We start from the raw sequence: 26,469 nt of genomic DNA, 5'->3' as shown, positions 1-26,469 counted from the left end.
CCCTGTCACCTACTTACATGTGGCTACCAGTAGTATTTCGCATTAGGGCTTTAACCACTTCTGCTAAAGTGAAACTATTAAAAAAACATCCAATTACATTTTGTGCAGATACATTTTCACCTTAGAGTGTGGCCTCTGTGGCACCCTGCCACCAGAAGAAGATACAGATGCTCTGTTATCACCATCTAGGTAGTCAGCTTCTTTCGAGTGCCTGGCACCACACAGCTTGCAGAAAGTGGGTGCCATTTGCTTTTGGTCAGATTTAGTTTGGGATTCTTTTTGGTCAGATTTAGTGTGATCTTGTGTTACGGTGATTGTTAGTGAATGTTTGTTTCCTATGTGCTGTTGTCGGTGGCGCGTTCTTAAATTGTAGTGTGGATGTGTGTTAAAGTGCTTTGCTGTGTGATTTGGTTGTACATGGGTACACTGTTGTCTGCGGCCAACCTACTGTCTGTTTTGGTATGTTGAAACTGATTTTGGGAGACCTTCATCCTTTCCTGAGTAATTTCCTACAGACGGTGGTTGTAGGCGGTGGTATTTTTTAATACATTAACTCAATAAAACGATGTGATCCACAAAGGCGTGGAAAACTTTTTAAAAAAACTTTTAAAATACGAATAAATGGGTTTAGGAGAAAAGGCTCAAGGTAAAAATTCTAAATACATGGCTTTAATAAAAGAAGTCAAATTGTGATGTCCAGGATTAAACCCGGAATTCTGAAAGAGTTGCCAGAAAGTTAATGAAAACCCGAAACAAAAAAAATACTTCGACATTAATCATCCACAAATCAGCCACCTAAAATTAATCTTGAAGTTAGTAACCAATACGTAAAAACAGGGGGCCCCGAGTAAGGGGTTTCGTTTGAAGGAGAGTGGTGCTGGTGCCTCAGTGATTGGTTTTTGGTATACCTGAACTATGTTGATTGCATGTGAGAAGGTGGCTCTGTGGTGTTCTGTTCTTAGATTCTGAGGATATTACTTTTGATGTTCAGTAATTTTGTGGCATTATAATTTCTAAATTAAGGAGAGCAGAAGCACAGTTGGTATACTTGGGAGACAATAAGCCCACTCAACTCTTCTCACAGGCTTGAGACAGATTATTTTAACTGCGGGCCCTTTTGCTTATATACTGCATAGAGTTTTGACCAAACATAAAAGTCCATATTAGAGGTACTCTGTGCACCAGAGAGCCAGACAGCATTGAGGATTTCTGCAATATTTTAATCCGTTGAGCAATTAAAGTTGACCACAATTTCCTTCAAAGTTTAGAAAAATCCTCAATTCAGCGATATTTATAATCTCTTCAAACTCTTGAGATTTTTGGGGGGACTTCTCACCATCACAATGAACATTTTTTGGAAAACTTTCAAAATCATAGATTTGCAGGTGTTCTCCCACTGTCTCAGGATTGTGGATTTCTTGCACTCCAGAAAATACTTAAGATTAGACTATGGTACTGTATTGAATTGTAGTTATATCAAGCTTCATTTCCCCAATTAAGCGCTAAAGCCCATTTGACAGCTGTGTTCCTCAAATCCTCTAATAACTGTGCACTGTACTGTGTGGTCATTGTACAAATATGTTGGGAAAAGCCAAACCTATATAAAAGATAGTACAACATTTGTTATTATAAACTGAATTTCTATCCATTATTAGCTTCCAAATGTGAGCCACTATGCAAGATCACATTGTGCAAATTGTCCTCTGAATCACGTGATAATGTGGGCAAGAACAAAATTCAGGGGTGTACCCACTATTGCTAAACTCAGTATCTTGTGCACATTTACATAGTTTTCATTCATACCCATTTTTCATTCACTAGATTTTACCATATGAATTACTTCCAGTTCGGCACACAATGAAAAATCATTACAAGCTGCAGCTTAGTTGTGGGCTCTGGTCATCACATGTTTTTGGACAACAAACAAACAAAACATATCCATGTGACCAGAAGGATCTGATGGACGCACCAGCATGTTACTTTTATAAGGGACAAGAACTGGGAGGAGGCGGCTGATCGCTGTCACAATTGCATGCTAGCCATTAACAATTGGCTGAAATTGAATGGGGCAAAAACCGAAATTATATGTTTCGGATCTGGGATAGAGCGATGGAATTCCCGCTGGTGGCCTGCTGAGTGTGGATCTCTCCCTGTTCCCACTACCTCCAGCAGAAATTTAGGGATCATCTTGGATGACCATCTATCCTTCAAAGCCCAGGTCACTCAGACTGTTTCGACCTGTCTATGGATATTGAAAATGTTAAGGAAAATTTTCCCCTACTTACAACAGGTGTGGAAAGTTACTGTTACATTAGCTCTAGTTATGTCTAGGCTCGATTACTGTAATTCCCTCCTATGTAATCTGGACAGTGTTTCTATGAAAAAACTCCAACTGATCCAGAATATGGCGGCAAAATGTATTCTAAATCTCCCATGCTCTGCCTCAGCTACAGGCCGTCTCAAACTGTTGCATTGGCTCCCAGTTGCCCAACGGGTGACCTTTAAAATCTTGTGCTTGACCCACAAAGCAGTGTATGGTATTGGCCCTCGTTATTTGGTCACTCACCTCTGTTGCTATAGGAACAGGCGGAATCTAAGGTCCCGTGAAGCCTATAGGATTCAGGCTCCAAGAACTCAGAAAGTCAGATGGGGAGATAAATCCTTCACTGTGGCCGCTGCTAGACATTGGAATGCTCTTCCAATCCATATTAGGAAGGAATCTAACTACTTGAACTTCCGAAAACTTATCAAAACTTTTCTCTTTCCCCGCTAATTGAGGTCTGATTTAGCTGGCCTTCGATTTTATCTTTGTACCTCCTGCATCGCGCCTTTGTTTCTTTTTTCTCACCTATTGTCTAGCGCTTTGATGCTCTTTTGAGCCGGAATGCGCTCTAAAAATCCTACCTACATACATACATACATACATACATAAATACATAAATTGGGGCAAAAAAATTAGAGTTGAAAACTTTGTCACCAATTGCTATTTTTCCTCCTAATGGTCATCATTTTTTATTTTAGTGACTCACTTATTTGAGAAAACCGTGATCAATTTACATAAATGATGGCTTACTGAATTCAAAATGTTGCTGAGTTTCAGAAGTATGCCACTTTTTGGGTTCACCCGTGCATTTAGACTGAAACCACACAAAAAAGAGAAAATAGACTTCTAGTAAGAAAGAATGTGGTATTTTTTTTTTTTAAACCATACTCCTGAAAGCTGGGAAGATAGTCATCTTAGGAGAGCAAAACTTTTGTTGATTCATTTTCAGAACAAAAACTATACACTTTGCCGCACTGCGATCTTTTGGGTAATTTCTTTGCTCTCATCCGAGAAATCCACAACCCATGTCACGTTGAGAATCCTAATGCTTTTGGATGAAAGGATGCAGATTTGGCCTGCATGACCTTGATAGGCTGCATACATCCAAGAATTATCCCAGCCCAGGAGGCAGCCTCCCTCCTGAGTACCAAACTACTCTAATACTCACAAAATACACTCAAGGGATCCAGGAGGGTCAGTCATGATATGCCACATGGATTTACCCTTGCACTCCAACATGAAGACTGCCCAATGAGGTTCAGGTAAAATATCCTGTACGGCACCATCCGTTGATTTTATCATGGCCTGGTCATTTGAATGGAAACCATATGTTAAAGAAGTACCACTTTTGGGGCCCCCCCATCACTCATCACAGTCTAGTATGCTGTTGGTGAGCAACAAACAAAATACGTAGAACATTTCTATGGATACTAGGACCATAGGTCTCTGCACAAGAGAACTTACTGGCCATCCAGAATGTATGTATGTATGTAGATATATTTATAAAGCGCATTCCGGCTCACAAAGAGCATTGAAGCGCTAACATAGGTAAAAGGCATCACTAACACTCATAGAGAAAAACCCAACCCATAGAGAAACAAAAGAGGAATTAGTAAAACGAGCATCAGGGACCTTTGCCCTACACCGTGCCAACGCGAAGAGAGCTGCTCCAGTCGAAGGGGACGGCAGATGAGAACTTAGATGGTGGACTGAACGTTGGGTGTAGGGATCTGGGGTTTGATTTTGAGGTGCATTAACAAGTGTAACAATGCGATGTTTTCTTGGCAAGATGTGCTCTGAAAGCTAAGTTCTGTCATTCTATTCCTTGCAGTAGAAGCTGCAGGGTGGCATGGGTTTCTGTAAACACCGCTCTGTTGAGCCAGTAGGAGGGGGTCTAATCTTATTGCCAACCAGGGGATGTCAAGACACCGCCAAGGAACTGGAATTATTAGGATCTAAATTCAATCCTCGAAATTAAAATAACAATAATTTACAGAGGGTAGGTCTGCACAGTGACAGGGGCCTGGATTGGTGCCATTAATGCAATATGCATGCACACTGCAAGAGGGCTTGCCTTGTGAAACCTGTAAGGAAAATTAAAAGAGGCACTGGTTTTATAGACAGAGATCAATGAGGCACTGCCCACGTGGGTTCTGTTTGTCACTCTCTCACTAGATCAACACAAAAAGCCTAGTTGGTGAGTCAGCTTCCTGTGCCCAAAACGTGTGCAAGCTTCAGGTGATGTGGGCGTCTGACATCACGAGGCACAGACCCCAGTGGAAACAACAATATTGGTAAAGCACACATGGCGGCCAGATGACTTGGGGAGCACTGTTTTCACAAAAGCCTCACAGTTCTGCACAGATTCCTCTTACCACGAATATTAGGAGTTCTGAAAACTCTGGTTGCTGCCCCCACGCGTGCCCAAGATCTCAAACAAGTAACCTACAGGCTCACTGACACGTATGAAGGGCTTTAAAAGAGAATCTCATGCACACACACATATATACACACAACCAAAAAAACATGGCCCTTGACCACAACCCGTCTTCTAGGTGTGGTTACAGCAAAACAAGTTCGATAGCAACTCCGCAATACTTCCAATATATCAGCAGGGGAACTGGAGTTACATAGGAAAGCTAGACGTCCCTGTGTGTGCTTACTTCGACAATATCGGGGTTCATCTGGCCACAGCAGTCCATATTTTGGAACGTAACCCCCCGAAACCCACTAAGATGTGTGCTAGAAAAGCCTGTTTCATCTACAGTTACACGAGGCACCTGCCTTGTCAAAAAACATACAGAGGCACAAACTCCACCTCAGAAAAAGAAGTTCCATACCCTTGTCCTGTGTAAGTAATTAAAGCATTTACTTCACGCTCTCGGGGGGCTGTGCTTACCCCATTCCCAGACAGATTTAAAATCAAATTCTATCAAATCTTCGACGGTGGCTTTGTTAAAGTTTTACTGTCTTTTTGCTAGGTCGTGGGTGTTTCATTAGCACTTCGAAGCAACTCGTGTGGCATATGGGAGCTAACCCCCATTTTGAATTAAACTAAAGAAAAATTCGTTCTTATCTGGGCCCGATCTGTACCCGGTTGGCCTACAAAGCCTTCAGGTTTCTAGGCCGAAAGCAGGGTGGACCACATCTTGTACATGTGAAACGTGTCGCCATGAGTGGGGGGACCCAGACATTAACAACTCGAGTCCCACGTGGACATAGGGTAGAATAATCTTCCGAAGAAAGCCTAGAAAGGGATTTTACCATCCGTGGAAATTTGCAAGAGTAATCCTCGACTTTTTTCATGATGTAAAAATATCAGAAAGGAGTTTGTGAATACCAATAAGTGTGTACGTTTGTAGGTGCGCCCAAACTCGCATGCCTTTTAAGCCCTCATAACGCTCACTTCCCACCTCTGCAGAAGATTTACTCACATGAACAAACAAGCATTTGCAATGCAATGGTTGTTGCATTTGCTCGAGTTAGAGAGAGCTATTAGCGTTGTAAACTCCAGACAGGACTTTTCTTGCCACATAAACTGAACATGAAAAGTAAAACAGTTTCACATAAGCGAGCTGACAGTTGCCATGAGCGTAAAGGAGACACACAAAAGGAGACAGAAGCTCGCTCGCAGTCAAACACATTGGCAAAGGTGCAGTTATCGATGTAACCGTCAAAAGTTGAATTATCCATGTAAAAGGGTCGATGTCAAGCAAAGCGCTTGACTGCTGCCCGGCGAGCTAGTGCTGCGTAGGAAAGAAAAAGTAGTCCAGAAGCCATGCGGAAAACATGGTGCCTCGTATTGTAGTGAATCCTAGTTTGTTTTAACGGGATAACAGGAGTTAGCTTAGCCGTAGGCTTGTAAACTCGTGCCCCCATCACCCAGTGACTTTTAACCTACTTAGCTTGCTCTGTCTTAGTCCATTTAATTATTTATTTCCTTTAAAATGGCGGCCTTGTTTATAGTTAGGCCACTTGTTATGGGTTCTATTATCGGTGTCACTGCGCCAAGGCGTCAAGATCAAGCACGAAAGACAAACATACAGTAGGCATTCACACTTAGGGATTTTCCCTCTCTATACTTTCGAGGGATTGTTGATATTAATTGCCGTCCCAAGCATGCCTGTTATCTATTGTTATGAATAACACTTATGTCAGGGGTCCTTGTAGATCTGCATAAATACATCACACTTTTAGACAGATAATCAGAGGGATTCCGACCAGAGGGCATCGCCACCATCGATGATACCGATGCTGCAGTCATCTTGACGCTGACCCAGTCTTCGTGTCCCTGCGGAGTCTGAGATAGAGACCTCATTCCAAGGTAACGAGGGTTGGGGGCTCCTCTCATGGACACGGCTTTGGCAGATTAGGTTTAACAAACCCAGCTCTCCTTTTTTTAGGTAGGAGGTTAGACCTACTCTACTTAGGGTATTAGGGCTTATTCCATTTTTTACATATACATATATTTCTTTCATATATTGCATAATGGTGGGGGTCTTTATAACAATGACTCTCCTCTTCACAATACTGTTGCTTGGTATATTCATTATCCTAATCATTGCAGTTCATGCAACTTATCACAAATTGCAGTTATGTTGAATAAAAACTATTATAACTTCACTGCATCTGTGTTATTGCCTTTGTTTGTATGAGACATAATAAATCTGTGAGAAAAGGGTAATTTCCGTTTAACCACGACAACCCTGAGATATCTTATTTTGAGTCCATGCGTAAGCGACTGCTACATATCACCTTTTACTATTTTGTTTCTGGTGAGGTACTGCTAGTAAGCCGGTAAGGTTTGGACAACAGTTACAACTAGTTGTAGGAAGAAACGTAGTCACCTACAAACGAAAGTACTGTCATCCTGAGACCCGCAGTCTTGCTCAGAGCAAGAGTCCAAACTACGACAGTATGTTTTCAGTAGTTGGCCGGTGCGCTAGAGGAGGGCTGAACACCAGTAAAGGCACGACATATGCATGCCTTTCACTGATGAAATCAAGCAAATTTTAAAACGCACGCTCACGAACCAAGGTGGTTAAAAGCTCACAGAGCGATTACAACAGGAGCCAGAGCGCTTGCAGGCTCGGCCCTAAAAATGACTCACAGGAAATCCTTTTATAATCATAAAACAAACTTTTATGAATTCCAAAAAAAATTCAAAATTAGAACTACGTTTATTACTGCATGTTCACCAAATCTACATGTGCATCTGGGCTCACCATCTAAAGCAGTATGTTTTGTTATAAGTCTCAGTGTAACCACATATTGCAACCAAAAACAGACTTGAGCAGTGAGACAAAAAAAATACACACATTATCCAGGAAGAGTCTTGTATCCTAAGGGTTTAAAGCCCCGCAGATTCCTCAAAACAGCACATTGCAATTACCTTGTCACATTTATGCTCTGCGACTCTTGGTCACCAGGATCCAACGGGTGGGACCACAAAAACAATCAAAAAAGGCATTTGCGGTCTGAAGGCATCAATTTGCTATTTTTACCAGGCTTCTCGGTGACCCAAGATGCATTTCCGTTTTCCATTTTGCGTAAAGGTGTCGTGTGGGGTCAGGCTATGTTATTAGTCTGTGGGCATCATATCTTGCAGGCTTCTTCAAAAATGTGTGCACAACAGGCAGCCTGGTACGGTGTCCATGTTGCATGAGACCTTGGGCCCACTCTGCGTAGAAACCCTCACTGAGAGAGAGAGCTCACATCTTGGCCGAGCATAAGCCAAGCTAAGGAGACTGGGAATTAATTTTCAACAAAGTGAGAGTGAAACAGCAGAATATATGTCTGACCCTATATATGGCGGGTTTTTCTTTTAATCAAGTGTAGAAGTGCTGGTACCCACTATACGGAGTACCTTTTTGCTTCCGAGATGTGCCAGTAATCTCCCATTAAATGTATCGAAGCGTTGAGAAGTGCAGGTAGGCTCCATTTCAAATTAAATAAGTGCAGGTACTCAGTACCGGACAGCACCTGCCCATTTAAAGAACTGCTTTTAATGTACAATCTTCCTTGTTGCTAGATTACTGGTGGACTGTGGAAAACAGAGAAACCAAAATGCAAGACGTGTGAAATAAGGTATTATTTAAACGTACAGGAAACTTGGCTAACAAAGCACACACTGAGTAGGCCCGGCACCCTCATTTGTGGGCCTATGTATGCCTGAAAGTTGCCAGAAGTATGGGCTGGAAAGTTGTGGCAGGCACACTTCTAGGAATCTCCCTCACAGACTACTATTCCACCCTGTGCAAAGTTCTCCATAGTGTAGAACTCCACACAGGTGAATGGAGCCTCATCTGAAAATGCACATATTCCCCACATAGAAAACACTGTACCATGTTCAGAGAGCCTCTCTGCTACACACCCATTAAATCTGGGGGTGATCTGTTCACCTTTCAGTTTTGGAAGGAGAGTTCCTCCATCCCTTGGAGTAACTTGGGCTGGAGTCTAGGGAAAAGGGGCCAGGGAGGCGTTTGAAAATGTCCACAAATGTGAGTTCGCCCATCCCTTGGAGTAACTTGGTTGGAGTCCAGCGTGAAAGGGGCGAGGGAGAAGTTTGAAATGCTCACTGCCCTAAAATAAGTGGGATTTACTACTGTGGATGTCTCTGGACTTGTGGCAGAGAAACCACCTAGGTGTCTGCCTCAGCTCGGAATCCCACTGTGAATTCCTAGCAGGCAAAAAAAATTAGACTTGGTTGTAAACTTAGATGTATGATTCACTTTACTTAAATTTACGACCAAATTTGCCTTTGTGACTAGGACCCATAGTATATAGGTCACTTTCCAATAGTGGCAACCTCCCATTGGACTATACTTACTCTCGATCTGCACTTTTTCACCCCAACAAGAAATGACTTTGGATACATCTCAAACTTTCTTTCTTTATTTGACTCTTTTGTAGGGTACCTGACTGTCAGGTCCCTGGCCCTTATGTCTGGCCCTTATGTCAGGCCTAGTCATAATGCCTTCAGGCAAACGTGCACTTTAGAGGAGTCCTGTTTATCCATTCACCCTAGTATCAGGGTCGCCATACTGTAGGTTTTGGCCTCCACGTTGTAATCTTACTTTAAGGGCAATCATTTGACTCTTTTTGAGGCAACGTGCCAATTACAACTTTGAAGTAACAATTAAAGCCCACGCAGTGATAGCACATAACAGCTTCCCAGAAGCAGGCAGTTGGGAGCCTGGAAAACAATGACACTTTATGTTTTTTTGTTGCACAATGTTTAAAAGTAAATACAGCCGAGCACCAGCAGAGCCTCTGAGCCCACAGATCTCTACCTAAGAAGAGGTGGTCAGATTTTGGGAGCATGCCTGTAATTACGCAAGGAGCAGCCTGCTCTTGCATCAGATCCGCGCAGGCAATCTGCACCCTGTGCAATTGGTTTCATTAGGGCTATTCTTATAGTTTGTATCAACAATCCAATCCAGCCAACTGAACTGTTGGTATGCTGCAGGCAGTATTTGCAAGCCACGCAGGCCCAGTTATGGATCCTGCTATGCTACGTCAGAAGGATATTACATAGCGCTACGTCCACCATGTTTAATGCCACCCTGGTGCTGTTTGGTGTTAGGTGACTTCTGGTGGGTGAACCCAACAGGAGAATGCCCCAAGGAAGACGAGGCAGGGTTGACCTTATCCATCATCCCAGTAGAGTGCTGCGCCCACAACCCGGTTGCAAGAGTGTAGGTCTTCATAGGTTTCATGAGTGTTTCTCCCTCTTCTTACTGAGGTTTTAGAAATGGTCCTCTGTCCCTGCAGTTATTGGTCAGGCTCTCTCTATTATCCACCAAGTCACCCAATCGGTAGCATCAACCGGAGCAGGACTTTTGATGGTGCAAGATCCCCCTGTAAAGTACAGTGTGCAGCCGGAGATAATGAAAAAGCTATGGGCAACACATAATGGGGAAAATATTTATAAAAAATACCAAAGTTAATTCAAACAAATTTACTCCTGAAAAAACTCCATCTCTCTTGCTGGACATAGACAGATGTACCAGCCTGCTCTTGTAGAGGCGGGACTTCCTGCAAGGAAGCACATGATTTTCTGCTGCAGGCCTTAACCCAACGTCACACAGTCATGTTTTGCTTTTCTGTGGGGACTTGTTTCTTACGGCTAACTTGCTGCTGAATTTCCAGGAGTAAAATATTTCGATGTATATAAAATGCTTATGAAGTTAAGACCGATGCAAGAAGACTTGCTCTCTAAAAATGAATAACATCCACTTAATAGGTCATAACAGGAATGCTTCCTCTGTCAAAGATGCCCTGCCAGTAAAGATGGTTTCCCTAGCAGTGATGTCCTTTCTTTTTTAGGGATGAAAGAAATTGTGACACCTTGGGGCACCAACTTTGCCTAATTGGTTTTCCAACTGAAGGTACCAGTGCGAGATGCATTAATATTTATAGTCTGAAAAAATGAGGGGCCAGCTCAGGGCAATGGGAGAGAGGGGGTGGGGACTGATGCTGCTTGGAAGTTGTTCACCCAACATTCCAGTCTCCCGTAGAACTAGTCCAAGCTGTATAAAAGGTTTTCCTACTTTCGAGAATATTTCCCACCAGCGTGCAAGGCCGCCTGATTGGCTGAACCATGGCCACCCAGCCAACCCCCAGACACTGTTCCAGACACCGCCTCCTCGTCCAGCGCTGTCCCAGAGGCCCTAGCAAGAAAGTTCTGGAGTTCTGTTGGAGGATGCAACCTTTTTCTAACCATTTCTTGCTCTATGATGTCCCGCAAGCAGAAAACGGTCATTGGCATAGTCTGAGGGAATCGGAAACCTACAACCTGAGGGCCAGAGAGTTCAGATTTTTAACAACTGTACATGCTCAGTTTTATGTTTTTATTTTTTTGCACACTGCTTACCTTTTTCCAACTCAAGCTTTGAAACCATCAACAAAAATATCCATTAAGTAAACACGTTTTAGGGCAAGAACATTCTGTTGCTCCTTTAATGCAGAAAGGTGCGTGTTTCAATAACATGCCTTATCTTTACTGAAACATATTTAAAATTTAAAGATATGCCCAAGGGGAAAAACCTGACAACATAAGATTAAACTGTGCTCACGTTAGGGCCTGCTGGGGATGACACCGTTTTATAAAGCAAACACAGAATGGGAAAAACCATTAAATGAAACCATCAAACTGGAATTTCTAGTCTAACCAGAAAACTAGAGCAAGAAAAATAGGAAGGCAAAGTGTTCGCAAACATGCAGGAAGGCATCTCCGATTCACATGCCCGCCGCCGGCTACTACAGAATAACTCATTTGTTAATGCTTCTGAACACTATCTGAACTGGATGGGGGTATAGTAATCCAAACTGTGTAGAACTGTGCCTGGCTCGACAGAATCTGGCACAATACAGTGATCGATGGGCACTTACGACTGAAATATATGGAATAAACTGTAATGTAGAACTGGATACAGGACATATAGACCACCACAGCTGTCAACGATGCTGCAGTATTTTAACTCTTACTCTGTATGTAAACTACGTTGTTTTACTGCCTCTTTTATAATATCTCACCTCCATGAGTAGACACCCAAACAACTTTTGCATTTTAATAAACCATTTACACCAAAAGGCCTCTGGCTCGATTGGAGTCCCTTTTGGCCATGGTGTCAGTGCTTAATTTGTGCTTGTTGCTTCCGGTGCTGAGCACCGGCACTTATTTTTGTGGGCCGGCACTTATTCTTCTGCCCCAAGCATGTGCTGTGAGCAAAAGTCACATGTGGCAAAGACGAGGAAGAGAAAAACGAAAAAGCGTCAGAATGAAAGAAAGCAGAAAGCTGCAAGAGTAAGCTGAAGGGGCAGGGAGTGGCTGTGAATTGATTGAAGAGGCCTTCAGGATTACTGCCTCAGTATTCTGTGCTCGCACATTTAATTGCAGCAGCCGCGTGTTTAAGAGGAGGGCTTTGGGCACCGGCACCTTTTTATTTACAAATTAAGCACTACATGTTGTGATATATTATATAAGGATTAAAGTATCCCCTGTTGTACATTATAAGGATATTGCAAAACACCAAAGAGTTGATTGTAAAGAAATTAGAAAGGTGCATTTGCAGCATGCATACAGGGAGTGAAGAATCTGATACATATATGTGTAAACCCACAAACACGAACATAAAAGGTAAACGATCATGCACAAACCCTATTCCAATCCCCCCACCCACACACTTTTAGAGTGCATACAAGCTGACAACGCGTCTCTTTCCCACCCCACAGCCTAAATTTGCAGTGGTTCTAAATTTGTTGACATCCGGACTCTGCACTTCAGCAAAAAGATGCAAGTTGTGAACCAGGATGTGGAATTTCAAACTGCAAATGTGTTTTTAGGGACCCAAGATGTCTATTATTGCACAGGCTGTGCAATTTTTGTCATAGCACAGCGCTCCTGCTGAAATATTTTAGAACTGTTCTGCGTTTACAAACAAAACGTTAAAGGCATTTTACGATTTCCAAAGCTGGCAATCCTATTGAAAATAAGCAAATTAGCACAAAACAATTCTCCTTTTCAACATTGGAGTAAAAGAATACAATTCAATATATTTTATATTCAACATATAACAATAGTAAGATGTAGACAATCGTTTTAGATTCATGTTCCACGGTGGAAAATGCAACATATTATGAAACAGTGCCTCTGTTTTCCTTTAAGCAACTTTGCCCTAGTAAGGAAGCCCTGGATTGCTGGGGTCACTTTCGCCTCGATTTCGCAGCCCTCCGAATCAGCTGCGCGTTCTCTTTTTCAGAAGCAATTAATTCAATTCTGGACCAAGGATAAACTCGTTTTGCCACCACGTGGCTGTTCTACTGTGGAAGCTGGGACATAACGCGAGCAGGAAGAATAGAACAGAGCCGAACCAGAACAAGAAAACCAGAACCTGGAAACTCAAAGGATTCATCCATGGACACTCACTTAACTTACTCAGTACCTCACCGATTCTAAAGGATCCATCCCTGGATACTCACTTAACTTACTCAGTACCTCACCGATTCTAAAGGATCCATCCATGGACACTCACTTAACTTACTCAGTACCTCACCGATTCTAAAGGATCCATCCCTGGACACTCACTTAATTTACTCAGTACCTCACCGATTCTAAAGGATCCATCCATGGACACTCAGTTAACTTACTCAGTACCTCACCGATTCTAAAGGATCCATCCCTGGACACTCACTTAACTTACTCAGTACCTCACCGATTCTAAAGGATCCATCCCTGGACACTCACTTAACTTACTCAGTACCTCACCGATTCTAAAGGATCCATCCCTGGACACTCACTTAACTTACTCAGTACCTCACCGATTCTAAAGGATCCATCCCTGGACACTCACTTAATTTACTCAGTACCTCACCGATTCTAAAGGATTCATCCATAGACACTCACTTAACTTACTCAGTACCTCACCGATTCTAAAGGATCCATCCATGGACACTCACTTAACTTACTCAGTACCTCACCGATTCTAAAGGATCCATCCCTGGACACTCACTTAACTTACTCAGTACCTCACCGATTCTAAAGGATCCATCCCTGGACACTCACTTAATTTACTCAGTACCTCACCGATTCTAAAGGATCCATCCATGGACACTCACTTAACTTACTCAGTACCTCACCGATTCTAAAGGATCCATCCATGGACACTCACTTAATTTACTCAGTACCTCACCGATTCTAAAGGATCCATCCATGGACACTCACTTAACTTACTCAGTACCTCACCGATTCTAAAGGGTCCACGGCGAATTCTTCTAGCACATAGAATTCTTTGCAAATGCTTTAAAAATCTACCAAAAAAAAAAGTTCTATGCATAAGATATAAATTAACTCTCTTCCACAATCAGCCTCCTGCCACGAAAATATAATTCCGAAGGGAGATACATGAACTAACAGAACTAAATCACACCTGCTGCTAAAAAAAAAAAATCAATCTAGTGTTTCCAGCCACTCAATACAACTTTGAAACTCTTTGTCTAAAACCTCGGACTATCACCACCACTCATCATCTTCAGGAATCCATATGCATCAAATTCTCGAAAGACTAGCTGTCAAAACATGCATCCCCTCTTTTCACCCACTTATGTTGCGATTGAAACTACTTTTTCTGGGAAGCGATCCATTGCCTTCAGGTTAGGCTTCTGCTCGATAAACACATTTTAAAAAGATGATCATCTCTGGCACTTGGGACCCGAATCATTAAGTTTTTTTTCGATGAGTAGTTGTGGCTCACTCTCAATTAAATGGGAAGTAATACTGAATTTCCAGGAGAAAGACCCCTCATGGAGTAATAATTTGTGAACCAAATCTGCACTGAACTCAAGATACACCCGGCAGGGACATCCGGCACAGGTAAGATATTTACACAATCCTTGCCTCATCTTAAGGTTTGCAATTCAGACACTTGGGCAAATAAGACACTCATTTTAACCCTAATCAAGGAATTTTACTCTGGGATTTTCACTGGAAAAACCACAGCGTGTCTGTTGAGGGTGAGGTCCCTCCAGCAAGGTTGGCACAGACTGGCAAGAGGAATCGCCTGTTCGTCTGTACAGTGGAAGGTCGGTTCCTGGTCATTTTTACCATATCAGTGGGGCGGTTTGCCCGGGCTATCACCAGCCACTCTCTCAACACAGAATCATCAGAGCCAATATAGTCGCCTTGAGTGCCCAACCCCACCTACACTTCTCCCATAACCTGTGTCACACCAGACACACAAGGGCAAGGCACCATTCACTTTTACATCCACCAGCAGGTGCCTGCAATCTCATGCCACACACACTGAGGACTTATTTCACTTCAGCAGCCTGATGTGTCTCAGGCTCACCAAGTCCCAGGAACCACCTACGCAGGCACCACAAGCCAAAGTCCACACTGAATGACAAACCTGATTTTTGATAAGTAGACGGGGAAGAAAGTTCCAGATTAGGCATGTGTCGCGGAAAATGTGTTACTGAGACCTAGTCATCAAATAGACAGGGGAATTTCATGAAAAAGGGGCTCTGCTACACATACCAGGTTTGGAAAGGGAAAGTAAAGTGTTTCAATTGCAAATCTGTACCGAGGGAACCACAAAAACACATCATAATGGAGTTTTAAACATGAAAGATCTTCATAATCTACTTTAATTTTTATCCTCAGCTGAATTTACATTTTTCTGAAACATAAATTATGCTAAAGTCAGAAGGTCCATGTCCAATACCTTTTTGCTAGTCATTTGTGAGCTTAAAGTGTAGATTCTTTCTTTATTTTGAATTTTATTTCTGAATTTCCAGAATGATGACTAGAACACATTCTTATGTTTTCTGTAGTATTTTTTGTTGTTGTCCAGTGTAATCTTTAAAATTATATTTTGCTCCCATTGCCAACACACCTTTTACTCATGCCCGAAGTTTTGTCAAGCCAGTTTAAACTACATTACGTCTCAACAAGGTCCAGAGAAGCTTTGTGTGCCACAGACGTCCACAATAGCACCAAGAGCAGGACGTCACTTCCTGAAACAGATTTATGTAAATGTGAGAATTCTATCCTATATGAATGACAAACAGCCCATAGGACTTTCCAACAATGAGATTATCACTGACCAGAGTGGCAAGACCACCTCACACAAATAGCAATATTAATTGGGGAAAAAAATGGGGAAAGCCAAATGTAGGGTTTATTCAAGCAAAACGAGATACTCAAGCAAAAGGAGCCTCTAGGAGAGTCTGCTCTGTAAACTCAATAAGAGCTTGGCTTTCAAATTCTAAGCATGAGTCAAACACCTATGTGGTTGCTTGACAAACGTAAAGAAATGACTACCCATTGAAATCTGACAGTGCTGGGGAAGCAATACAAATCCATCCTTTGTTTTAATACATGAGTTAATCTTCTTTAATAGGAGTTAGTCATCAGAAGTGTTGAAAAGGTGAAATACTGTACCTACTCTATTGAAAGGTCTCTCCGGCAAAGTTTATTACTTTGAATGAACAGAGCTATCATCCCTCTGCCGCACTTTCACCTTGATCTATGGCGGAGCACGGCTGATTTGTTCACTGCTCGTGAATCCAATTTCATAGCCGTTCTTGATCTACATATGGGTGCCAATTAACAGTCTTAGATATTGGTTGATGTAATCAGGAGAAGCCTCTTCAACCGCGATTATCAATGGAAAGGAGAGAATTATGTTATACCCTCTGGTGTCTCCACAATATTTGCTGTCCTGAAGATGACCCAGAACTGATTAATCTGTTATTGGGGTCGAAACGTCGACAGAACTCAAAAATGTAGACTGGTTTTTAATAAGGATAGGAATATCTGATGTACAGATATACTATACAATACCACATCCTCAGTTCCAGTCACATGTATATGCTTTGTATTTATAGAACCAGTGCACTTATTTCACCTTGTCACTTTGCACTGCGCCATCACTGTATAGTAGCGCCTTTGTTATTATGATATTCTTGCTTTGAAATGTTCTTTGGGAATACAAAAATAAAATTATATTTAATTTTTAAAGAATTTCCTTTTGAAAGGGGTTCTAAAACAAAAAGAAGCGTGGCTGTGAAAGCCGAGGGGGACACATCCCCATTGGGGGCCATTTGTGTTTAATACTGTTTATACCCAGGCCCTGATTTATTACCCCATATCACAGAATATATTGCACTGAAAGAATGCCATATGTATCTCCTGTGCGAGTAATCACACAAATATCGTTTTAAATGGTATTTACCAATTATATTATTTTTATTTCTTTTATAGTTCTACTCATCCCAAATTATACAGAGACAAATTACATGCACACATCATACAGAGTCAAAACACATGCACACATTACACAGAGTCAATAAATCATACAAGTGTGTTGATCAGCTACAGTAAATGTTCCACAATATAAAGACAGTTACAAGGTATAGGAGTCATTTATCACCCTTGCTAGCAGGCATTATATGTTAAGTGTGCAATTAAATATTAGACAGTAGATTAGTTGGAGTAAAAAATAAGGTTCTAAACCCATGTCTTGCAGTTTCCAAACAACCCTTTGGGGCTGTTTCATAGCTAACCGTGCTATATTTGAAGTACTGCAACTTATGAACTGCAAGTAACATAAGAATCACTGTGTCCAAAGCAGTAACCCGCTTACCTAGCCTTAAAATGGAAATATGAGATCTGCACGCTACACCATTTGCTTTGTGGCAGGTACATTAACCCTCTGTTCTACTTTATACGTCAAGACAGGGGCTAGACAAAAGACAGATCTAGCCAGTAAGTGCATTAACCACCAGAGTTATCTTCCCATTGTTATTACCTCTTGAAAATTGCTATGCACACAAAGATCTCAGCAAACGGTCCTTTAATCCCAGTTTAAGGTATTTTAAAATTGAGTTTATTTGTGATCAATTAAGTAAACCAGAGCAGATTTATTGTCAGGATTATCCTTGTAGCCAATTGTTTTGCCACAGAGTTTATGAAAAAATAAATCAATAAATTGACTGTCAAACTCATTCCCTTGCCATTCCACCCCCTTTTTCACTAAGGCACTTTGGTCCCCAATTTATCCAGAAGTCTTTTTTTCCAGTCCCAGCACTGACTATGCTGCTGCACCTTAGTGCCATAAATAAAGCGATGGTTCGAATGCTTGGATTATTCTCAGCCACTGGCGATCAGTCAGGGCAGAATTGCAATCTGTCTTTCACCCACCATCCCGCCTCAGTCTGGACCCAGCCATCAGCAAATCAGTTTAGCACAAGCAACCGTAGTCCCTTTTATTCCCGGTTGGGCTCCCAGTGAGCACAGCGCCCACATCAGTCACAGCTGGGGCATCAAAAACAAAGTGATGGATGAATTGCCTGGCTGAGATTTATGCAAGCATTCCATCCATGCAGTTATGTAGCCTTAGGTAGGTCACCCTCAGTGAGACAGTAAGCCTAGACAAGGGTCCCGTAGACACTGACACTGGAATCAATCTTTACCTGGCCGATGAGCCCTAATTAGGGTGAAACTGGTCCTGTGTTGCTTGTGTTCTGGTTCACGAAGACCCGGCAGTTCGGGCTGGAGTGTTCCCACTGGACTTAGCCAAGACTGATTTGCATATGGCTGGGCCCAAACTGAGGTTGCACAGTATGCAAAATAACCATGGGTGGGGTGTAGCTCTGAGTAATTACCAGGGGCTGAAATTGACTGAAGCATTCTATCCATCACTTTTTATATACTTTACTGCTACACTGAAGTGTGTCGGTTACTTTGAGACCACTGCATAGTGCCCACTGCAGACCACGTGCGCAGCACCACCACCATGCCCTGCACAATGCGACATCCGTGCGCAGCACTTTATTTCACAAGAACTTTTAAGCTAGACCTGTCCAGGCTGGCCAAGCCTACTTTGAACTGCACCAAGGCACGGAAGGATTATTACTCCGGTATGCATCGAGTGACTGCAGGAAAGGGCCTCAGGGCGCTTCTAGCCGACCCACACTACTCGACGTCTCGCAGCGCTAGCAGGTGTGACTGTTTCTTTGGTTAGGGCAGGGGCAGTAGCAGAGAACCTGTGATTTGTGATGGAAGTGATAAATGAGCCAGTGCAACGGAGTATTCGTTTCCAATGGGAAATAGCACTATTTGCTAGCGCCGAGAGTCCTGTGGTGATCCTGCGCTCTGTAAGTATCTCTAAAACAACAGAACAATCCTCCCCTGGCTTCTTGCTGCTGGAGGGCGGTGACATGACTGCTTGGGAGACCAAGGCGATGTTTTAAGTGCTTAGAATGTGCAAAACTGCAGTAGGTGGCGCTATCTAAAATACAAGCAACTGTCTCACTTTAATATGGGGTATTTTGCATAACATATAGACAGTGCTTAAAATGGAAAAACAGAAGTGCAGGTACGCTGTATCAGAGTACATGCTTGTTTCTGAGAAGCGCTGGTACTCTCCAATTAAAGGTATTACGTTTTTCTTGAGAAGTGCACGTACGTTCCCTCTGAAAAAAAAAAAATACCGGACAGTACCGGCCCATTTAAAGCACCGCATATAGGAATACGTGTGCCCGTGTTTTGTGCTATAGGAACTATTAGTCAGAGAGGCTGCGATCCCCGTTTTTTCCCCCTCATTCCTGACACAGGTGTGGCGAACACGTCTCCCCAACAAATTCCAACCTATGTCAACACTACTGGCGAAGTGCTGGTTGTGTGTGTGGGGGGGGTGCACACGTTTTAGAAGGCGTCGTTCAAGCAGACCTACAAAGAGTAGCTGGTGGGAAACAACCCAGGCGAGCTTTAGAAAACCCCACGGCCTGTGAGCAAAATGCAGCCCCTCCCTGCCCCTAAAATCTAGTGAGCGGCCAACAAAAAATGTAATTATCATTTAAAACTCAGCTGAGATAGTGAAGTTGTCAAACATGGCAAGACTTGGAGATAAGAAGGAATCTCTTCCAGTAATGCCTCCTCCAGGGCTTTAAGTGGAATGAAAACCACTAGAGGATCTCTCAAAGGGGCGTGGCCGATGTTATTAAGGGGGTGGCTTAAAACACATAATAGTATTTATACACACAAGCTAAAAATCTGTGCTTAGCACAGTGTGCCAGGTGCAAAAAACAGATGATGGATGGAATGTGGAACAAATCAAACATTCAGCCCCAGTCACATATCCGTGTTTAATCCATCAGTTTTTTTTGCACAACACACCATTCCAGTTGGGACCCAGCCATATGCAAATAAGTCCTGACCCATGTGCCGCCGGACTAGTATTTTATTGCTTCTTTCTGTCATTTCATCCAGTTATATAATACCAGTAACATTACAGCTACAACAAGCCAGGACTATTGGCTTTGTCAATGGTTGTTAGATGCATGAGAGAACTTTGTACGAAATGTTGAAAATGCTTCAGTTCTGAAATGATGAGGCTGAAAAGAATTGCAACGAGTCTCTTTGCAGTTACATAAAAGGCAGTGAAGGGTGGTACTGATGCCCAGTTTAGATTTTTTTTTCTCCCGGAGGGAGAGGACACTAGACAGACACATAGGGACCTGTCTCAGCACCTGCTTTTTAGAACTGCTGCTGCTGAGTACCGGCAGGACCCGGCCCAATTAAAGCTCTGGGCTTGCCCCTGCACCGACGCCTCACCTTTTCGCACAGAGAGGCTCGCGTCGGTAGAGGGAACCTCGCACCAGGTTCCCTGCTTGCGGCTGCACTAGCGTTCAGTCCTGGTTTCCAACAGACTGGATGTTCATTTCTTCACCGGTGAACACACCGAGGTGGTTCTTTTTCTGAGGTCGCAGACTGAGCCAACATTCCCTATGACCTAAGCATTGTGTGATCTTGGGTAAATCACTCTGTATTTCGGTCACGGTTGCATTAACAAGGCACCCGTCATTATTTATATACTGCATATAAAAAAAAAAACGAAGTTGCACATAGTATACATTAAACAACAACTATATTTATGATTTTGCTGCGGTAATCCAGAAAACACAAATTGTGCTACAAATACATTCCGACCATCTTGTATTTTGTTTATTGTCAAAGAGTGTGAATTCAGTTTTACGGCTGCTAAAGATGTTTAACAAAATGCGGGTCAGTGACTTTGTTGCTTAACTTCTGAAGAAAAGGATTGGAATTCTAATTCCACCTTCGTTGGTCAATCACCAAATCTGTGTGATCCTGGTCAATTTACTCTATTTGGTCGCACATGACTAGCATTTTGAAACGGGGTGACAACCCGAGAATTAAGCTGCGTGTGCACACAAGCGGGTGGTTACGTTCGCATGAGCTGTTGTGCTCGGTGTACAAGTCTGCTCTCACTCACAAGCTGTCACTCTGAAGGCACATCTCAGACAATATTATTAATTTTGCCCGTCTTTCGGGCCTACCCAAAACATTAGCCAGAGGACATTTACAGAAGTGGTGATAGGACGTAAAACTGACAGATTCGATGTTTTGGGCGCTATAAGCCCAGAAAGGCTCTATCCAGCTCCGTTTCATTCAACACAGGGTTCTGTAAAAACAATCCTGTAAGGGGGGAGGGGTTCGTATGGAACAAAAACCTCTCATTTCAACCTTGAATATATTTTTCATTTGAAAATAAAGGAAAAGCAACTTCAAACTTAAATATTTATACATTCGGGAACTGGGGTCTCCACTGTTCGACAAAACCATTTCAAAACGACCCCAAAACACACCCCGGTTGGTCCCAAACCGGTGCACTTGGAACCCCAACATTCTTCTATAACTGACGCCCTCTTTACTGAGCACCCAGAATTAGACCAACATGGCTCAAAAAATACTGTTCCCAAATCGTTTAACTTCAGGAAAGTGCCATTACAGAAGCCAAACTGCCCACTCTCAGGTATACCCAGAACTGCCCCTCGTTCAGAAAGTGTGGATGCCCCCGTGGGAACCGGGCAAGTCCCTTCCTCCAGAATGTGACAGCTGTTCGTTTGGGCACCCGGATATCTGTGCCTGATGGAAAATATTGGCTCGCTTGTTCCCCCAAAGTGCCTTTCCTCTGACCCTCATTAATATTTCCGGACTGGGGTGCCGTGGGGTCCCCGGACGGTACAATACTAGAGTCAGGAAGGGGGGCTATTGTAAGCCCGGGACACCAGAGACGCGCACACCCCCTGCAAAGCTTCGACTTCACAAGGACCAGTCGTGACGCCGAGGCACAACACTGCTTTGTTTTTATGCAATTTTTACTGGTTTCTTTTCATCACATTACTCAGCTCAATTTCCCTTTCTTAAGGAAGCTCAATTCGATTCCCAATCACGACGTCAGGTAACAAAACAATCATATCCATTAGCATAGCACAAACGCAAGCTGAAAGGTTTTTTACACGCACATCTCTGCCATTCTCAGGTACATTCATCTACTGAGCTATCGGGCCCGCATCGCAAAGGCCCTTTATCTGTCAAAACACTGGAGGTGTGATATTGAAAGGGTTCAGACACTGGGCCAAGCATTGCATCAGTATCGCACCCGGAAGCAGCCCTGTCCTGAACGCAGCGCTACACAAAACTCACAATAACATCAACAATTTTAGAGTAGGGCTTACAACTCTGCGCTTCATATGGTTTTCTTGCAATACTTTTGTGAAAATGTGTTCGGCTCAAACCCACTCCCCTCAAGGAGCTTTTTCTCGCCGAAAAATCTTGTCAGTTCAGTGCCATGCGAAGGCGGCCGATGCCAAATGGTGCAGTTTTGTACTTTGCAGTGTGGGAAACTATTTCCGAGTTTTGCGAGGTATTTGCCAAGTCGGCATAGCTGGGATATGGGGGAGGGGTGGCGAGGGCATGTCGAACTCAGCATGACACATGTAAACAAGAGACACTGAGTGCCACGGCTGCCCTCGAAAGTTTGTCACTGTACTCAAACCTGTACCCTAATCTCTCCCTCCCTCCCACATAGTCCCCTAATCCAGCAGAACACTTGCACATTGCTTCAGTCACACACAGCACCCCAAGTCCCCTAGACGACCCCCACCTTGCGTTATAAACTCAAACTTCAGTTTTTCACTCCTAACATCTCCCTTAGCGCCTTGCTGTTCACCTCCGTTCTAGGCTCTCTAAGCGTCCACAGCTAACCTCCTAGACCCCCCAATGCACCCCACTTCCTTGCCTCACTGCACCTCCTCCACATCCTGTCAGCACCCATCACCTGACCACACTCACTCTCCTACACCCCCTCACATGCCCTCCTCCACTACACTTCTGGCATCGCTCCTGGACATTCTCCCTGCACCCCACATCTATCTGCACCCCACCCACCCCCCAGGCAGGCTGCAACCAGAAACTGACAGGGAAATGACTTCCTACCATGCCTTCCTCCACTACACACTGACACCACTCCTGGACATTCTCCCTGCACCCCAAATCTCTGTGGCCCCCACACCTCTCTGCACCCCCTCCAGGCAGGCTGCAGCCCTCCTGCAACCAGAAACTGACAGGGAAATGACTTCTTACCATGCCCTCCTCCACTACACACTGACATCCCTCCTGGACATTCTCCCTGCACCCCTCACCTCTCTGCACCCCACACCTCTCTGCACCCCTTCCCCTCCCCCTCCAGGCAGGCTGCAGCCCTCCTGCCAACCTGAAACTGACAGGGAAATGACTTGTTACCATGAAGCTGAAAAGTGAGCAGTGGCGGATCCTGTATCAGCCCCTGAGTGGCAGAGCAGACTCGGGGGAAGTTAGGGGGCAGTCTGGGGCGGGGGGTACCCCAAAGGGAACAGAGAGGCTTCTTACCGGAGCGAGGAGTCCTCGGGCAGGCCTGGGGAGTCTCCAGAAAGTGCCGAATAAGCCAGAAAGGGGGAAAAAAGCAGCGTGTCAGGGAGGGTATGTCACAAGCTTTTGAGGAGGAAAGAGCCGCCCCTCCGCCTCCCTCCCCTTCACTATCCGAGACCTGCCAAGTCCGGCTGCTACAGCAGGCGCCACCACCTGTGAAAACACACCCCAAACACCAAGGCTCTGGCAATGATGCGAGCGGGCTACACAATGTAAGGCAAAAGTTTATTGAGAGCATGCACTTCACCCCAACACGTGCGCGTGACGGGCATAGCTCATTGATCCAGGTCGGGTGTGAGATTCCAATGTGTACAGTTCGATGCATCTCGATTTTTTCCCCACAGGAATCGGCGCATGTACACAATGCAAATACAAAAATCGAAAGTGGATGATGAACTACTTCCCTGTTACAAGACAATTTCAGATGCCCGGTTTAATCATAATTACATACTAATAAACGCCGATCTCAAATTCAAACGACAAAATGCTTGAATTTTCGCTCGAATTGTTTAAAAAAATGCTCGCCAGATGTGTGTGATATAGTACTGTCCAGTGTCTCCCTATAATAACGCTTACCAACATTTATAAATAAGAAAAAAGGGAGACTTTAAAACTGAAACATGGAGAATTGCGTTTGTCCATTGACTTGAATCGGAGCGAGTGGCGTATTACGATGAAGACACTATTTTTTTAAAGAAACATTAATGTTTGTTATTACACACTTAATGAAAGCCCTTCCTACAGAGAATCAGACAGTACGTGTGAGTGACCTGTACCATTTAACCCTGTTACTTTCACCATTTTGCACGATACTTTTCGTGGAGCACGGCAACCACCTACACCATCGCACCCAAGACAACACATAAAAACACAACCAAACAACAAGACACAGACAGCGTAAAGATGTGTTTTTCTTTAGTTTTGTTTTCTGGAGTTTGTGTCCCAATAAATGTAACAGAGATACCCACAGATTAAGTCATATTTATACCATGGTTACATTTTTCACCTCATACCAAACAAAAGCTGCAGAGTAGCGCCTACAAGTTCAGATGACCTGATCAGGGCGCTAAGATTGTGCCAGTGCTTTCAGGTGCTGGGCTTTGGCATCCATTCTCGGGGACCGGGGCATACTTACTGGCATCAGACATAGCAAGAGAGGAGACGGCAGAAAAGGCAGACAGGAGGAGGAAGAGACAGCTGTGAGAACAGTGACAAAGGGGGCAAGAGGGGTTACAACAGCAATAGCGAGGGTGACACGCAGAGCAGGGCCTGGAAGAGACCAGGGGTGGAGTCAGGACTGGGCAGCCCTGGCATTTAGCGCCCCTGGCACTCAGCAGCATATGTGGCAGCCTCTAAGCTCACAGTGTGGGCGCCCGCACTTGTTTTTGTTTACAAACAATGACAAGCCTGAGAATCCACGGTGGAATAAACAAGGCAATAAGGCACCAGCTGCCCTTGCAGTCACTTTACAACACAGTGACCGGCCCCAGATCTGAACAATGCCTTGTAACATTGATAATACGAATAGGAATGATATTAACAATAATGTAGTTATAATAACAATATCAAAGCAATAATTATACTTATGATGGAATAATAACACAACAACACCAACAAAACATTATTATTACTACTACTACTATTATTATTACTATTGTTATTATTATTACTAGTAATGATAATAACAGTAATACTAATACCAAAGATGACAATAACAAAACTAAATAATAATAATAACAATAACAACACCAACAAAACATTATTATTATTACTACTACTACTATTGTTATTATTCATATTACTACTAGTAATAACAGACATACTGATAGCAAAGATAATAACAAAACAACTAAATAATAATAATAACAATAACAACACAAACAAAACAATATTATTATTACTACTACTACTACTACTACTACTACTATTATTACTACTACTAATAATAACACAAATACTAATGGCAAATATAACAATAACAAAGCAACTACATAATAATAATAACAATAACAACACAAACAAAACATTATTATTATTACTACTACTACTATTGTTATTATTAATATTAATACTAGTAATAACAGAAATACTGATAGCAAAGATAATAACAAAACAACTAAATAATAATAATAACAATAACAACACACACAAAACAATATTATTATTATTACTACTACTACTATTATTATTATTACTACTAGTAATAACAGAAATACTAATAGCAAAGATAACAATAACAAAACAAACTACATAATAATAACAACAATAACAACACAAACAAAATATTATTATTATTACTACTACGGCTATTATTATTGCTATTACTACTATTATTATTATATTATTACTACTACTACAGCTATTATTATTGCTATTATTGCTATTTTATTGCTACTAATAATAATTATAACAATAATATTAATTGCAAAGATAACAATAACAAAACAACTAAATAATAATAACAATAATAATAATACTAATAATGCTGCTACTAATAATTGTACTTGTAATACTTGAAAGTGTGCAAGCTCTCTTGAATGAAGTATCCGGCTCACCCCGTTCACAGCTGCGACCTGACACCCCCACCCACAGCATCTTACCAATTAGGTTTAGTGTTTTGCACACAATACCCTTCAAAAGGCACCGGCCTGATTCAGAGTTTGGCGGACAGCTCACTCTATCACAAACGTGACAGATATCCCGTCCGCCGTATTACGATGTCCATAGCATATTATAAAAACATAATATGGCGGACAGGATAGCCGCCACATTTGTGACCGAGTAACCCCATCTGTCAAACTCTAAATCAGGCCCTTATATTGACAGACGGGTTACTCCATTACACAGTGACAAAAGTCCAGTCTGCTAA

The 26,469-nt window shown here is 42.8% G+C and overlaps 1 protein-coding gene across 1 annotated transcript in view; it reads right to left on the bottom strand.

Moving 5' to 3' along the window:
* Window positions 1–23,698, bottom strand: part of NEK6 (NIMA related kinase 6) — a 474,385-nt gene extending 450,687 nt beyond the window's left edge. The window contains exon 1 of the mRNA XM_069241715.1: window positions 23,562–23,698. The gene's annotated coding sequence lies outside the window, so the exon portion shown is untranslated. The remainder of the gene's footprint in view (window positions 1–23,561) is intronic.
* Between the last annotated feature and the right edge of the window lie 2,771 nt (window positions 23,699–26,469).

This window comes from Pleurodeles waltl, chromosome 6, assembly GCF_031143425.1.
Source record: "Pleurodeles waltl isolate 20211129_DDA chromosome 6, aPleWal1.hap1.20221129, whole genome shotgun sequence".
Taxonomy (NCBI): Eukaryota; Metazoa; Chordata; class Amphibia; order Caudata; family Salamandridae; genus Pleurodeles; species Pleurodeles waltl.
The sequence above is the reverse complement of the archived record's forward strand: the minus strand, read 5'-3'. Positions and strand labels throughout refer to the sequence as shown.